This window comes from Haliotis asinina, chromosome 10 (assembly GCF_037392515.1).
Source record: "Haliotis asinina isolate JCU_RB_2024 chromosome 10, JCU_Hal_asi_v2, whole genome shotgun sequence".
Taxonomy (NCBI): Eukaryota; Metazoa; Mollusca; class Gastropoda; order Lepetellida; family Haliotidae; genus Haliotis; species Haliotis asinina.
Genome location: NC_090289.1, coordinates 23,302,750 through 23,317,496, shown reverse-complemented (window position 1 = coordinate 23,317,496; position 14,747 = coordinate 23,302,750). Strand labels below are relative to the sequence as shown.

Below are 14,747 nucleotides of genomic sequence, written 5' to 3'. Positions count from 1 at the left end.
TTCATTGATTTAACAGCATACGAAAGTTCTTCAAGACTAATGTCACACTCTAATTCGTTTTACTGCTCTTTATTTAGAGATGGAGTGGTAAAAGTTTCGAATACAGCTTTAATGGCACTGTCCATATCACAACTTTAAATTGAATCAAAATTTATACAGATTTTCATGAAATCGTTTTTGTTCCACGATTATTTCTCGTCCGTCTGCTATTTCTTCACCATTATCAATGATGAGAAAGATAATAAGTTTGTTTGTTTAGTTCCTATTTTCTAAATGACAAAAATAATTTGTAGGTTTATCCCCTTCTTCATGCCACTGGATTCTATTTCTAATTTGAATTCCCTTTATTTCTTCTTCTTTTAGTTTTTCCAGTTCATTTTTACTTTTACTGAAATCATCAAGAATCGTTTCATTAACGTTTTGGAAGTTGCTTCTTATTTCGTCTTCTATTCGACATATACTCTCCTAAAGTTCTTTATATTTTGTAGTTCTACTTTTCTTAAGATATGAAGAATACGAAATGGATTTTCCTCCAACGTTCATTAAAATGTCTCCAGAAATAGAGTGTCAGTGATAGTTCAACGTAAGTGTTCATCTCTAATCTCGTTTATTCATCATTTGAGTATGTATGGTCTTACGTTTGGTTCATTGAGTAAGTCTGTTACTAGTGTTATATACTCCTCTCATCTCAATAATGATGTGTCTTAGTATTTACGTTTGGTTCATTGAGTAAGTCTGTTACTAGTGTTATATACTCCTCTCATCTCAATAATGATGTGTCTTAGTATTTACGTTTGGTTCATTGAGTAAGTCTGTTACTAGTGTTATATACTCCTCTCATCTCAATAATGATGTGTTAAACTTCCAATAACCGTATCCCTTTTCCTTACTTTTTGTGTAGATAAAGGTGGAGTTATGGCAGAATGGTCACATAATGGATACATTACAATATATGTTAAAGAAGGCATCAGTTACCATGAAGAAATATAATCTGACTTGCTATTCTCTTTCCATCATATATACGTTTTTAGTTTGGGATTTTGTACTCTCCATTCATCTATTAAGTTCAAGTTTTCAGTTTGGTCCAAGACAATCTTACGAGCCTGTGGGTTATTGATGTGTTTATAGTTTTCAAGGTCTATCTAGGGGTCCAGGACAAGCTTCCAATCTCCGCATACTACAATTGACTGGTTTTCCATGTTAACATTCTTATCAAATATAGATATATAAAAGGAAGGACTATCAGAGTAAGGTCCATATAGATTTGTAGGGGTTAATCTTATGCCATCAACAGTTACAGCTACAATTATGTAATTAGCTATATTGTGTATTTTATATTCGAAGTTATTGTTTAAAAGAATGGCTACACCTCTTGAGTTTGACTTATGTGGAGCAATGACACATTCTAAACCCCATTCATTTCTCATTGTGTTCTCGAACTCTGCGGAAATGTGCATGTCTTGTAAACATATAATAGAGAATTTCTTTCTTTTATATGAATTCCTGACTTCTATATGTTTAACTTTTTCGGTTAGGCCTCTGCAACTGGCCGAAACTATGCTAATATTGTTACTTCTATCCATGGTTGACTAATCTTAAAGTGATCATTGCTTGACTGAGCCGAAATGGTGTTTCTACATCCAAGTGAAAGTGTTTTTGATTTTGTAATAACAAAGGATAAATAAAATAAGAGCAAAGAAAATCCCGTGGTTGCCATAAGCAATTTCTTTAAATGGTTAGAGGGCTCTGCCCCCCCGCCCCCCCCCCCCCCCCCCCCCCCCCCCCCCCATGGTTAAAATAAGAACTAAGAAGTTTTAGTTCCACGCTGCAACAACGCGGTGGGAAGGCACCAGAAATGGGCCCTACACGCAATGAGTCCACGCTGGGAACCGAACCCGAGTCCTTGGCCCACATAAACCTAAGTCAAGTTATTGTTTTGGAAAAACAATCTAATGTTACCTTTATGCCGAAATAAGTTTTAAAACTTACTTACAGTTTGCGAATCCTTAGTGTATCACATAGACATATTCCCATAGTTACGAAATCAAAACGAACACCACCACGTGCGTCAATGTTGCACGCAAAGGGCATGATTCTCGTGCTCTCGTTAGTGCACGTAGATTCTAAAAATAGCTTATAGGGCAATGGAGTACATCTGGGTGATGATACGTTTTGAAACTATATCAAACAATGGGAAAAATGCAGTTTCAGAATAGAGATGTTAGCTTTACATTTATAGAAAATTGTCGAAATGTCGTTGTTGTCGGTAAGGATAATGATAGTATCCTCAACAATAACATGGACCTATTGACACTGAAATTAGGTGAATTGTCATGTCTGTTCCCATGCGAATAACAGAACCCGGGTCCATGGCGCGTCGAAAGAACTCCATGCCACATAAACCTAAATGAAGTTATTGTTTTGGGGGGAAAAATTCTAACGTTATCTTTATGCTAGAGTTCAAATACAAAATATGGAATCTATTTTATAAAATTTAAAGTATAGAAATTGTACTTCAGGAACATATTCTCCTTGCATAACATGGCTCGTGAGGATTTGCAACAGAGACGTGCTTTCACACTTTTGGTCTGAGTAAATCAGTGTTAGAATGTGTAAGAACCGAAGTAAATTTTCAAAATATTTACTCGCAGTTTGCGAATCCTTGATATGTGCAATAAATATGTTCCAATATTTGAGATTCAAAATGAACACCACCATTTGAGTCAATGTCGCACGCAAAGGGTATAATTCTCGTGCTCTCGTTAGTGCCGCGCACTCAGTGAACCCGACACCCTCAATAGGCTTACACCAACGACGAGCTGCTCTCTGGTCAAAAATAAAACACCAGTATTATTTTTATTTCGTGGCGCGATATATCGTGTTGGTGCAAGCCTGTTGAGGATGAAGGGCAAACATGTGGACGCGATCACTCGATACCGCTAATTACCCAATGAAGTCGTGTATCGCAGGTAAAAGAATAACCTATTTCATTTGTGAGGTTGTAGAACGAGAGCGGAATATCTAGCGATTACGGAAAGATTATGTGTTTTCGCCGATCGGGTGTTTTTAAGTGAAATACATAGTATTTCTTCTGCGAGAAGAGATGATTTTCTTAGGCAGGTTTTTGGCGTACAAATGAAAAAGTTGTCTTTTCTGGTTCTTTATCTGGTTTTATTTCAGTAAGATTCGCGGCTGTATATTCCTCAATTTCCCACCCAGAATTCGCCCATAATCGAGAGTAGGGTGCTTGACAACTTTGTGCGCGTTACATCCCTTTCCTTCTTTATATGTATATGGATATCAGTGTAGGCTTGTTGGACCCAGGACGTATTATTTTCAGCAATACAAGCCCCTGTGCACAAAGCTATGTGATTCAGTTCAGTGCGAGCAGGTTTGGTCAGCACATAAGGTTGCATTCAGACATGCATCCATCCTGCTGTTACAGACCGGAATGACGGAAACATATAAGGCTATTATTATGTCATAATAGTATTCAGATATATCAGGAGGATATATATGTAACGCGAATGTTGTACGGGATGTTTTTCGGGGTTTATTTTGGTTTTGTTTTGTTTTTTTGTTTTGTTTTGTTTGTTTGGTTTTGGGTTCTTTTGCTTTGTTTGTTTGGGGTTTTTTGTGGATTAAAATGAAATTGCCATGTATCAGCCCTAATTTAGAAATCGGTTTTAGGACGTTATTGATAGCAGTAGGCGTATGAATAGGATCATGTAAAATATAAAGCACAGAACAGAATTTTCTTCTCTTAAACCATACAAAATGACAAAGCGAACATACAATCGTTTACAATAACAGTGTGGGAAATATATTTTTGAAAAGACTAAGAACAATTTTAGCAAACAGTGATTGTTTGAATAAGATGGGGTGTAATCAAATTTCATAAGCGAGATACATTTGTATATATGTGGATTGTTACAAAAATAAGAGGGATGTATCTCCTTACGTTCAACATTTAGGTGTTTGTGATACAATAACATGACACTCGTCATAAATAACATCATTTTAACAAATTGTACATGTTCTGTCTTCCAGATTAATATTAAACCCACTTAGGAATCGGTTTTAGATCGTCAATAGCCGTGTGAATAGGATCATGTGACATGTATGTGTCATTAGCAAAATGACGAACATTGCTTTCACTCCCTCTTTGATGTCATTAACCTTACAACAGGAGTAATAGTATTTGTAAGGTTTAGGTAAGAGTAGGAGCCTTCCATTAATACTCTCTGTTTACGGTTTTGTAATTGCTAAACCATCTCAAAGTATGTCCGTTATGCGATAAGCTTTAGTGTAACCAAAATTCATTTATGCCATACTTTTTTCATAAATTTTACTTACATGGCATGCATAGAATAGTGCTCTAACTTCTTTACCCTCATCTACCGCACTGTCAATAATCTTCTGTAAGTATGTCAATTGAAAAACAGTAGAATCACCTGGCATAAACAAGTGTGTAGTTTGTGCAGTCATTAATGCTACATTTATATGAATATTAATAACGATGGGGAAAGCATACAGTATAAGAGACGCGTCTGATCGACATTCCAGAAGTAGATGAGTCAGTGATGGAACATGCAACTTTGCGGATGACATTATTTATTACATCTAGCGATGTTTCTATGTAGATTCTCACATCGTTATCAACCTAAAAGTGACTACAACCAAATGGTGAGAAGCATATACATGGCACGTTATCACAAACAGCAGACTGACATTAACAACATTATGTAACTGAACAACAAGTGGTACATAACTGGAAGAGGCCAGCAGTGGACTACAACCAACAAACAGCGTCAAAAAGGGGAATTAAGCTGTAACAACAAGCTGATAGGGAATAACAACAATAATGAGGCACACGATTTCAATGACGTATTACTACAAAAGCAGGCAGCAACAAGTTCCCTATCAGCTTGTTGTTACAACTTAATTCCCTTTTTCTTCTCTTGTTGACTGATGTTTGAGGATCTTGGTTAAAGAAAGCTATCGGGTTAGGTCCACTGTTTCTTTTCAACAATTTTAACGAGACGACATCACATTTTAATGCTTCTGTTATTGCCTACTTGGCCATCAGTGTGCTTTCTGATCAATGATATGACTCTATTTCCTAACACTCTTAATTATGAATATAAATATAGATCTATCTGTGTAATTAGGTAATCGTTACACTGAAACTTTAATCAGCATTTTCTCCTGCATTATACACATACTGACTGAAGGCTGCTGATTTGATTTCAATGCCTCCATACACTCATTTTGAATGAGTCTGTGATGTTGAGATATAACGTTGATATTTCCACTGTTACATATATCGTGCAGGATAATAACGGGTTCAACAGACTTTGCCAAGTAGTGAGGCATAGCTGTACTGCCACTGACGGCTATTTCCTCTCACGTCTCCTATAAATAATTGATGGGCTAAGAGGGTTGGACACGGGTCACGACAGCACACGAAGCAGTTGATAATGCAGGGTGATTTGGTGCTTTAAGTCAATGCAGGTGTTTGTTATCTATATTGTACCGCCTCCTCGCTTGTATGAATGCAATTGTTGGTCACTTGCATTATTAGGTAAGCTGTTGTTGCACCAACCGTCTGTCAGGGCGAGAGGCTCTGTATCGTGTTACGTGGTATGGGTTTCTCCAGGAATTTATGATGACCAAACACACATCAGATGAACGGCCAAAATAGCATTTGACTCTCCTTCTATGAAGGGTAGTTACATTTCCCACTAGAAGGTGCCTTTCTGCCACTATGTTGAACACGAGAGCGACACAAGGGAATCATTCGTGGACGAAATAACAAAGGGATCACTCAGTTGCCGTCTGTCTCTCCATCCGCACAATGATGAACAACGTTCTGCGTTATCTGTCACTGTTATCAAAATGTCCAAATATTTCGTTACTCAATTAGGAGCGTGATCTTTTAACGTCTGTGCGGAATGCGTGTGAGTCTGCCACACCTGTCTGGTGAAGCTTAATTAGATATTACTGGATGACTGAAACGTTCAAAAAGTTCAAAGGTAGGGCGAACATGCACAACTGTTTCCATGTGTGAATGTTAATCATATTGGCAAACGAAATGCAGAATGTTTGCATGTAATGTACTGTTTCGGAAGTGTACAAGTGAAAATAATAGAAGGATCTAACCAAGTCCACGTGGCGCATGTTAATTGTTCTTCATCATTTCTTCAATGCTTGTGAATGTCAAATGAAGAAATGGCACAATACTTAGATGTGCACTTGCATTATAAGCGCTGTCCAATATCAGAAATCAAAACAGCACCATCGCTGATGAGCTATAGAAGGACATGGATAAGGGTAAAATGCTACCGTGAACCAATTACAGCCTAAGGAAGTGAATTGTGTTTACCACAGATGAAGCTTGACATCAAAGGACACATCTCTGTAAGAATACATTATTCTTGAATGTCAAGCTGCGATCAATGACTAAGTCATATACATATTGTCTGACTGACCATATCACTCGCGTCGTCTTAGTGGCTCATGGACAATGGTGTCATTATCTCTTGACGTTAGAGTATATACGGTAGCTAGCCAATGATGACTCTGTACAAACATACACCACAATATGACGATGATCAGAATTCCCTGTAAGAGGTATTGAGAAAACAATAATGACCATGCCACCATGTCTTTTAAGAACGCCTGATTCTCTTTAGTCAACAAAGGATTGAAATCAAATTTATTTCGTTGCGATACCAAGACATTGGCATTACTTGATACTCAGAAACCATCGATGACCTTAAAATAGCTGCCAATAACCCACTGGAAAATGATCAAACATGAGGGAGGGGAATACATGCAATGTCATCAGTCACATACTAACAGAGACCGACAATTCGTCGACCACAACAGTGAGCAGTTTCTTAGACTGGTAAAACGTCGGCTCTTTTTCAGCTTAAACAGGGGCACTCAGTCACACTTCAGTGCAAAGATATTGCCCAAACAAGACAATTTTCACCAGAACATCATAATGTAAATTTGAAGACAAATTAGAAATCGGACCTGTGATCTTCGTCCATACAAACTGTAAATAACACTGTCCCTTTGAATAAGACTTTTTAATTAACCATGAACACTGTAGAGAAATGTTAAGTCAAGTTCAGCGATACTGAAATTCGGGATGGAGAGAATTTTGAACCTTTGCCAAATGTTCTTAAAACAATGCATTTTAATCGTTGATTTGAACCAACAAAGAGTTAAGTAGCTAATGTCTAGCTTCAGTAAATTGTTTACATACACAAACAATTTTGTTAAGCACCCCTGTATTTTTGCAAAGATAGGTTTTCATTCTTGCATAAGACCTCCATGATGGGAAAAAATGGGTTTTATGACCCTCTGATACTTTGATCCATACAAAACAAGAACATGATTTGAATCCACGTTGATTTCATGATGATTATTACTCATATAATCTTTTTTTAAATTGATTTTGATTTAAAGCTATGCCTGTACAAGAGTCTAATGTTGCATTTATTGGTGAATGTGAAGAGTGTTTTCCACACTTCAAGGTCACTACCTCCACGTGAGTGTATGACAGCAAACACTCTCCTCCGAATACCCCCCTGTCAGCCTCCTGGTCCTCTAAAGGGAAAGTCTACGCCTATACTCGTGTAAAATAGCTTCCAAATGGGTCATTTTCTGTACAAGATGATCTCTGTGTTGCTCACGACGACCAATCATGTCCCAGATATGCTCGAAAAGGTTAAGATCTCGGCAGTGTAACTGACGCCATGTATGAATGTGTAGATGAATATGTTCATTTAACAAAGGCATTCAATGTTACGTCATCGTATTAAGGTCTATAAACAGTACAACATTGAATTCCATAATTATTATATCATGTTACACATCTAAAGATACAGCAGGGTATAGGATTTCCACTTCACCACAGCCACGCAACAGCTCGGATTCATGGTATGTGTATTCCACTGCCGACATACGGGAAATAGAAAAACTTCCTTCCGGGCACAGATTCTAGCATTAAGGCATCTGTTTCCAGTGAAGAGCTGTCCAGAGTCAAGGAAGCACGTTACACTCCTCACCTTGCTCCTCTGAAGTCATATCACGTCGAAGGCCTAGCAAATCCTTGACCATCAAGGTGATTGCTTCCATACTGTGGCTGTCACAGTTCTACACACCAGTCCTTGAATAGAAGTCGGTCTCTGTAGACTTACTGCTACAACCTGAAGCCAGCCTTGAACCATGTTGTCAGTGGTAATTAGGGGAAGCGACGCACGTCGGGGAAGCAGTTTCACGTCTGGAATTTCTTCATAACCCTTAGCTAGATGTAGCTGCACATTACGTGTAAGAGAAGAAACACCGTGAAGTGTGCGCGGTTGGGAACTCTTTGGTGTTTGGGAACTCTGCGTTAGGGACATCGATGGCACTGAAGTCAACGTCAGGCACGATGGAAGCAGGGTGGTGGTTGTGATCTTCGTCTGTGAATGACCTCATTTGCTGTGGTTTGCAATTGCAGGAAACTATGCTACCCCTCCTGGTATGTTGGATATCTGATTATGTTCATGTATTGTATATGTAATTATGTAACGAACGTTATGATGGAAAACTTTGGTTTCGTGAAAATAGAAAAAATAACTTAGAAAAAACACTCCAATATTATATTTCGTTCTTCTTATTAGAAGATATGTACATTCGTCATAATACATGTTACATATTGCCGTTGTAATAATACTTGTTACCTATTGCAGACGAAGATTCATTGAAACCCTGCTCGTTAAGAATAACATTCATTGACAATTCCAGTCAGAAAAAAGATTTAGTGAAAATGTGACCAGCCCTGTTATAACGAAGATTTGACATTTACCATTGAAAATGTGTTGGTAAGTATTGCTAAGTTTCTGATAAAGGCTCGTAAATTAGAAATACATAAATTTCAGTCAATGCGATTATTCCGCCGTAAGATTCACATGTTCTCTTTAGAAAGGTGTCTTTAGGTGCCTGTACATTGTGCAGAAATGTTGGATAGTTTTCAAAGGCGATAATGTCTGTTACTGTGTAGCCAGCATCAAATAAACTGTAACATTATTCAAATATGTGGACCATGGCCATATATACTGAATAAGGAAATATCTGTCCGTCGGCTGTCATCAATACTCATTTGACAGAGCGATCTCCAAGACACAGTCACATGTCAAGTGAGAACAATTAAGGATTGACTGTGTATTTCTTTCGTTGCATTGAAGTATGAAACTAAAAACCAATGGGCAAACTTTTGTAAGAATCCGCGTAGCACATTGGTTTTTAGTTTCATACTTCAATGCAACGAAAGAAATACAGTCAATCCTTAAATAATTAAATTTTTATTGTGTTCATTAAAATTCAATAAGAGTTAACCAATCAGATTACCAGAATTTTAATGAACACAATAAAAATTTAATTTTATTTAATTATTCGTTATTGAAGCAAGTAGATTAACACACGCTCAGAACAAAGAGAGCCAGATGTTGTTGCTTTTTCACAGAGGGAAAGGCCGTTTTTATAAAAGTTTGGTTTCAGGAGCAAAACACAACTGCCTGATGATGCTGTTTTAAATTATATTCATTTGGCAGAACACCAACCTACTTATAAAATTCCCAACAATATTTACTTCCATATTTGTCAGATCTTATCTGATGGGAAGATGAGGGAATTTCCAATGTACGTGACAGATTTCGTCGTCTCTTTAACCATCTGACCTGGCGACCTCTCAACTAATTCCTGATAGTTGTGTCACGTGTCTCATTACATGCATGTTAGGTGACATTCAGTTTCTACTAAACAGTTTAAGCCTGAGGTTCCAGTCTGGTAAGTGGGGGTGTCAGGTGCCAGACCGTGATTCCAGATGACCAGAGAGCGAACACTAGCATTAACAGCGACCATTAGGAGACAGTTACCGTCCTCCCGGGCATTGGACGATTTTGTAGAAAGCCGATGGAACGATGACTTAACATGTAGTGTAAGTAGGATCGAATAACTAGGGTAAATACTCCTCACATGCATAACCACACAGACGTTTAGAGCACCATCTATCTATTTATTACAGTTGCATTTCCTCATCTCAATATTTCCACAGAAAAGACATGGTACCCAAAGGCCGCACGTGTCCAAGAGGAACACACAGGGCCATACATCACTGTTAATTATTCTGTAACTAATAGCTGTACCTTTTATGTACTATGGTGTTACGGTTGATAACTTGTAGTGACAAAAGGTATAAAAATCACCTATGAACTATCTAAAATATTCGATAATGTGTACTGACCAAAGACCAAGATACAATGATTCACGATAGAGGTTTCTAGTACGATGCAAGTGAGTCAAATCTAAAGTATTTGGTCACAAATATAATATCAACTCACCAAGTCATAATTTTCAGAGAAACGTAGACGAAGAGGCAGACCGATGTATGACTCCGAGCGTAAGTCCGTGTGTGGGTGTGTTCCGTCAACACAACAACCAGCCTTTATATAAACTGTCACAGATTCTTGAACATTCGAGCACTGTGCCACCGCATCGCCATTAAGATAGACCTTTCTCGTTCGGCCTCGTGTTTACCAACAGTCACAACACATACCTATATACAGAAGAGAGCCTAATGAGAGGCAGCTCTAAAGCGCTACCTTAAAAGGAGTGCCGCTAAAATACCAGTAGTAGACAGACAGACATTTTTTATTAGAAGATATACTCTTGTAACAATAGCATTAAAAGTAACATGCATAGTATTAAAAGACTGTAGATGCATACCGAATATACCTGGTAAGGATCTCATGTCCTTATAAACCTTGAAGAAAATATTTAGATCACATCATCTCTCTATATTGAATATACTGAAGAGCAAAAGAAACGCAATTTCGAAAACACGAAATTTTATAAAAGTAAGCTTTCATGTTTATGCCTTCTATTTTAAAACTTGACAAAAAACAGAGTGGATTTTCTTTTCCTCTTCAGTACAGAAGTACACTTTGCTCACTAAGAGGAGAGCTGGGAATCTTTTCTTTTGCATACAAAGGGAGCAGTTAAAAATTAATCGTCAGTTAGGAGACCAGTCCTTGATTTATGAGGCGACCAGGACATGCATCTCCAGCAATAATCCAATGCGGTAACTGTCATCAATTAGCTGGCTAAGACTAGGTTTTACAGCTATGTTTGCCCACTCCAGGTTTTAGATGAATGACAGGAAACAATAACGAGGTCTGTGGAATCATGACGCGGATGCGTGAGGCAGGACGAACCTGTCACTCTTTAGTTGGCCAGTCTTTTGTGTGCTGAACCTCTACATCAGTTTGTCGTCGAAAAACGATTGAAAGAGCAATCTACGAGCTCCAAACCGTTTCCCTATTAACACTGTGATTGCCAACATGAAACAAATCCGGTAAATTGTTAATGAAGACATCCTACAAATGGCCCGTCAAACTGTTAAGGCTTAACTAATGTTCTTCCTGACCCATACGCCTTTCTTGAACAAATCTCACACGCTCCACCTTTGGACAGGAATGTACTTTTCAATGGTGAAGTATGTCTTTGAAGATATTAGTACAAGAGACATTAACGTCGGCATAAATGCCATAAAATCTTTGAAATTAACTGGGTATACCCATTTAGGTAGGGTACATAGCTAGGCACAAAATTACCACTGTTTGATGCTGCATAAGTACTGTGCAAAAGTAACACCCGTTCTTCTTGGCAATCTCTTCTTTGACCGGGCTTTTCTCGCCATTAACATAGTGCTATGTATTACCGTAATTACTTTATTTATGGTGGATGGAAGAAACAGGAGGCAGTCCGCGTATCATACTAACATGTGCATCGGGCTTGTATATTTCCATTAGGGAAAGGACATATCATCGAGCCACTATGTTCCTGTCTTTAAGATTTCAGTTGACTTGGAAATACACAAACAAACATTTGTTTAAACATCGACATGAAGGCCATCCCTGCACATTTGTTGTCATCATTATTATTTTTTAAATATGATTTTTAAAAAAATGAATATGAATATATACCAATGTTCTTCCAGTTGCTCTTCGTCACTTGCCACGTTTCTTCATCAAAGTATAACTGTTTTTATCAGATCAAAGATAATCCCGGGACAAGACATTCTCACCTTGAGAGCACTATTGAGAACATGAAAAGACCCAACCAGCCATTACAAATCCACACTGTAACAGAGGCAAAGCTTCCCACTGCCCTCACACTTGGTAAAAAAGGCCATCGCGATCGAATTTTGAACAAATACGAAATGTATGAGGGTTGAATATCGTCGAAAGTTTCTTTGATGTGTTCTTCCCTTCAGAGAGGTGAGTGACAAGAATCCAATGAGAAGATGCAGTGTTTCATGAGAGGAGATCGTGCATAAGAATTCTTCCGTGTTCAATAAGAGATAAAAATAGTCGGGGTATGAACCAAATGACGGCGAGTAACGTTACTTATAATTAGTATCAGACAAAAGACATTGTTGCGTGACCTTGCCCCGGAAATGTTGAAGCAGAAGTTCACTTCCGGCCAGTGCCTCCACCGATATGGCCGGATGATCGAATACCGTGTCACTTCTTTCAGTTATTTCGGGAAGTATTTTTCGCCGTCATATCGATTTGGTAGCCACAACGGCATGCTGTATTCATCTGGTATCTGATAATAAGTATAGCTTTTTGTTAGTATGAGTTGAGCTGAGTTTATGGGTGTTGCAGCAAATCGTAATAATAATCACTCTACAGATAGAAATTACGGTATAGCATTACGACATAGATCGGAAAAAGTAATATGTATACATTGATTTCCAATTGAAAGTCCATTCACAAAAATATATTGTTTTTATTATAAGGAGTTCAGAGTTATCTGATGGATTATCTGCCTCTACGTATAGTTTATGTAGGCAGGAGCCGCGCCAAGAGCAGTACTTCAGTTATATAATGGCTTCTCAACTTGTGATGGAAGTAATGGATGGGACACAGATCTACGGTGATTACTACTTTGGTAAGTGCCCTCATTTCATTTGAGAAGTGTATCAATATTTTAGAAAAGGATCAACTTTGTCAGCTGCATCGATTCTGTCAGTCTGATGTTACATTTAATTTTGCGATTGATGTAATATTTTTCTATGACAGTTTAACAAAGCACAAAAAGCAAAGCATATTTCAATATCGGTATTAACCGGAAAGCCATAGCACAGATTTTCTTGAAAAATCTTTATCGGGAAATTTAAAAGGTCATACATAATTCTATTTTCACAAAATTGATATAATTACGAATGGCTTTGTTTTGACATCAGTTTTGGGTCTGTTTCGGATTATGTAATATTTCATGTTCACGACAAATGCATTTCCTTAAGAAGTACTTATCTCTTGCTGGCAGCTGGCTAGTTCATCTCGAAGCTGCCCCACGCAAAGGTTTAATCGGTTTGCAACCTTGTGTTTTAACACTCAGAACACTGTCACCTCAACATACATTGGGATACCATTTCAGTGCTGGGCTGTTACTACACCATCAGGAGCTACTTGCCATATTGTGCACTAGTTGCGGGGAGGTCAGCCGAATCTTAAAAATACTTTGGTCAACAAATAATACCTCTACTGACCAGTGGGGTGGTATCTATTTCACAGGTGAATAAACACACTCATAGTCTGGACGACCCGTTATGTACATCTATCAAGTCACTTTGCAACAACACGAGCATCGATTATACTAGCTACAGCAACAAACTCTCCACACTCCTTGTTTGTTCTCTATCGTGTTTTCTATCTTGTGTAATGACACCTTACAGTACCAGTCACGGATTCACTAACTACATTTATTGTGGACGTGTATCACATTGTTTGTTAATTTGAACGTTCCTCTTTTTCGCACCATGATTTTCAGGCCGTGAGTTTGAAACCACCAGGAACTGCTTTCCTTTCTCACACAGAGATAACAACCCCGTTGAAAATATGGTTGAGTTCCTCTTAACCAAAGCGTTACCGGAGAGTTAGACATTGTTAATCTTATAATGAAACGAACGTACAGGCTTCTGCCAGAACCATGTAAATTAATATGGCAGAGATGAAACAATTAAACCGAAATTGATACACTGGCATTTCGAAAATACGAACCTTTTGTTTTAAAGGAAGCAGCACAAGCTCATTCAAAGAAAAGAACCCCAGAGTTTACGAGCGAGGGGAATGATGACTGATCTCTGTGTGTTAATGTTGTGGTACGACATATCCTTCGTGTGACTTGTGAGTATGGATATGTGTCATACATGTCACGGGACTGGTTCCCGAAAGATCAGATTAAATATATCTAGAATCGGGTTTGAGTGGGTTGTGTTTAAACTTTGTATTTCAGCATTTTAGTGCGAACTTAGTGGAAGAGGAAAGCGGACGTGGATTGATCAGTTTGGCTGAAAACCACGAACACGGTACGATGCTGACACCACTAGAAACTTATTGGGATCGAGCTGGGATAGGAAGTCACAATCACTTCTTAAATACCGAGAAGAACAAACTCGGCAGCGCTTTAGACGAATGGACAACCCAAACACATGTGAGCGTACCTATGGTCAACGATACGTGCAGAAATAAGCATAAAATAAAGTTGAAATATGCTGCCGAAAAGCAATCATAACAAATTACGTTAAAATATTGGTATAGATTTTTCAGATTTTCAGGGCGATAATAACAAGTGAACATACTTCGTGTTTATGACCCATAATGACACTGCACGTGCATCTCGGT

At 38.1% G+C, this 14,747-nt stretch overlaps 1 protein-coding gene across 2 annotated transcripts in view; it reads right to left on the bottom strand.

Moving 5' to 3' along the window:
• LOC137297881 (cardioacceleratory peptide receptor-like) overlaps window positions 1-14,747 on the bottom strand; it is a 68,871-nt gene that overhangs the window by 39,285 nt on the left and 14,839 nt on the right. Inside the window, exon 1 of one of the 2 annotated variants that reach the window (XM_067829853.1) lies at window positions 1,994-2,079. The exons of the other annotated variant lie outside the window; for it this stretch is intronic. The gene's annotated coding sequence lies outside the window, so the exon portion shown is untranslated. Of the gene's footprint in view, window positions 1-1,993; window positions 2,080-14,747 lie in introns of those variants that run through there. 2 annotated transcript variants of the gene reach the window in all.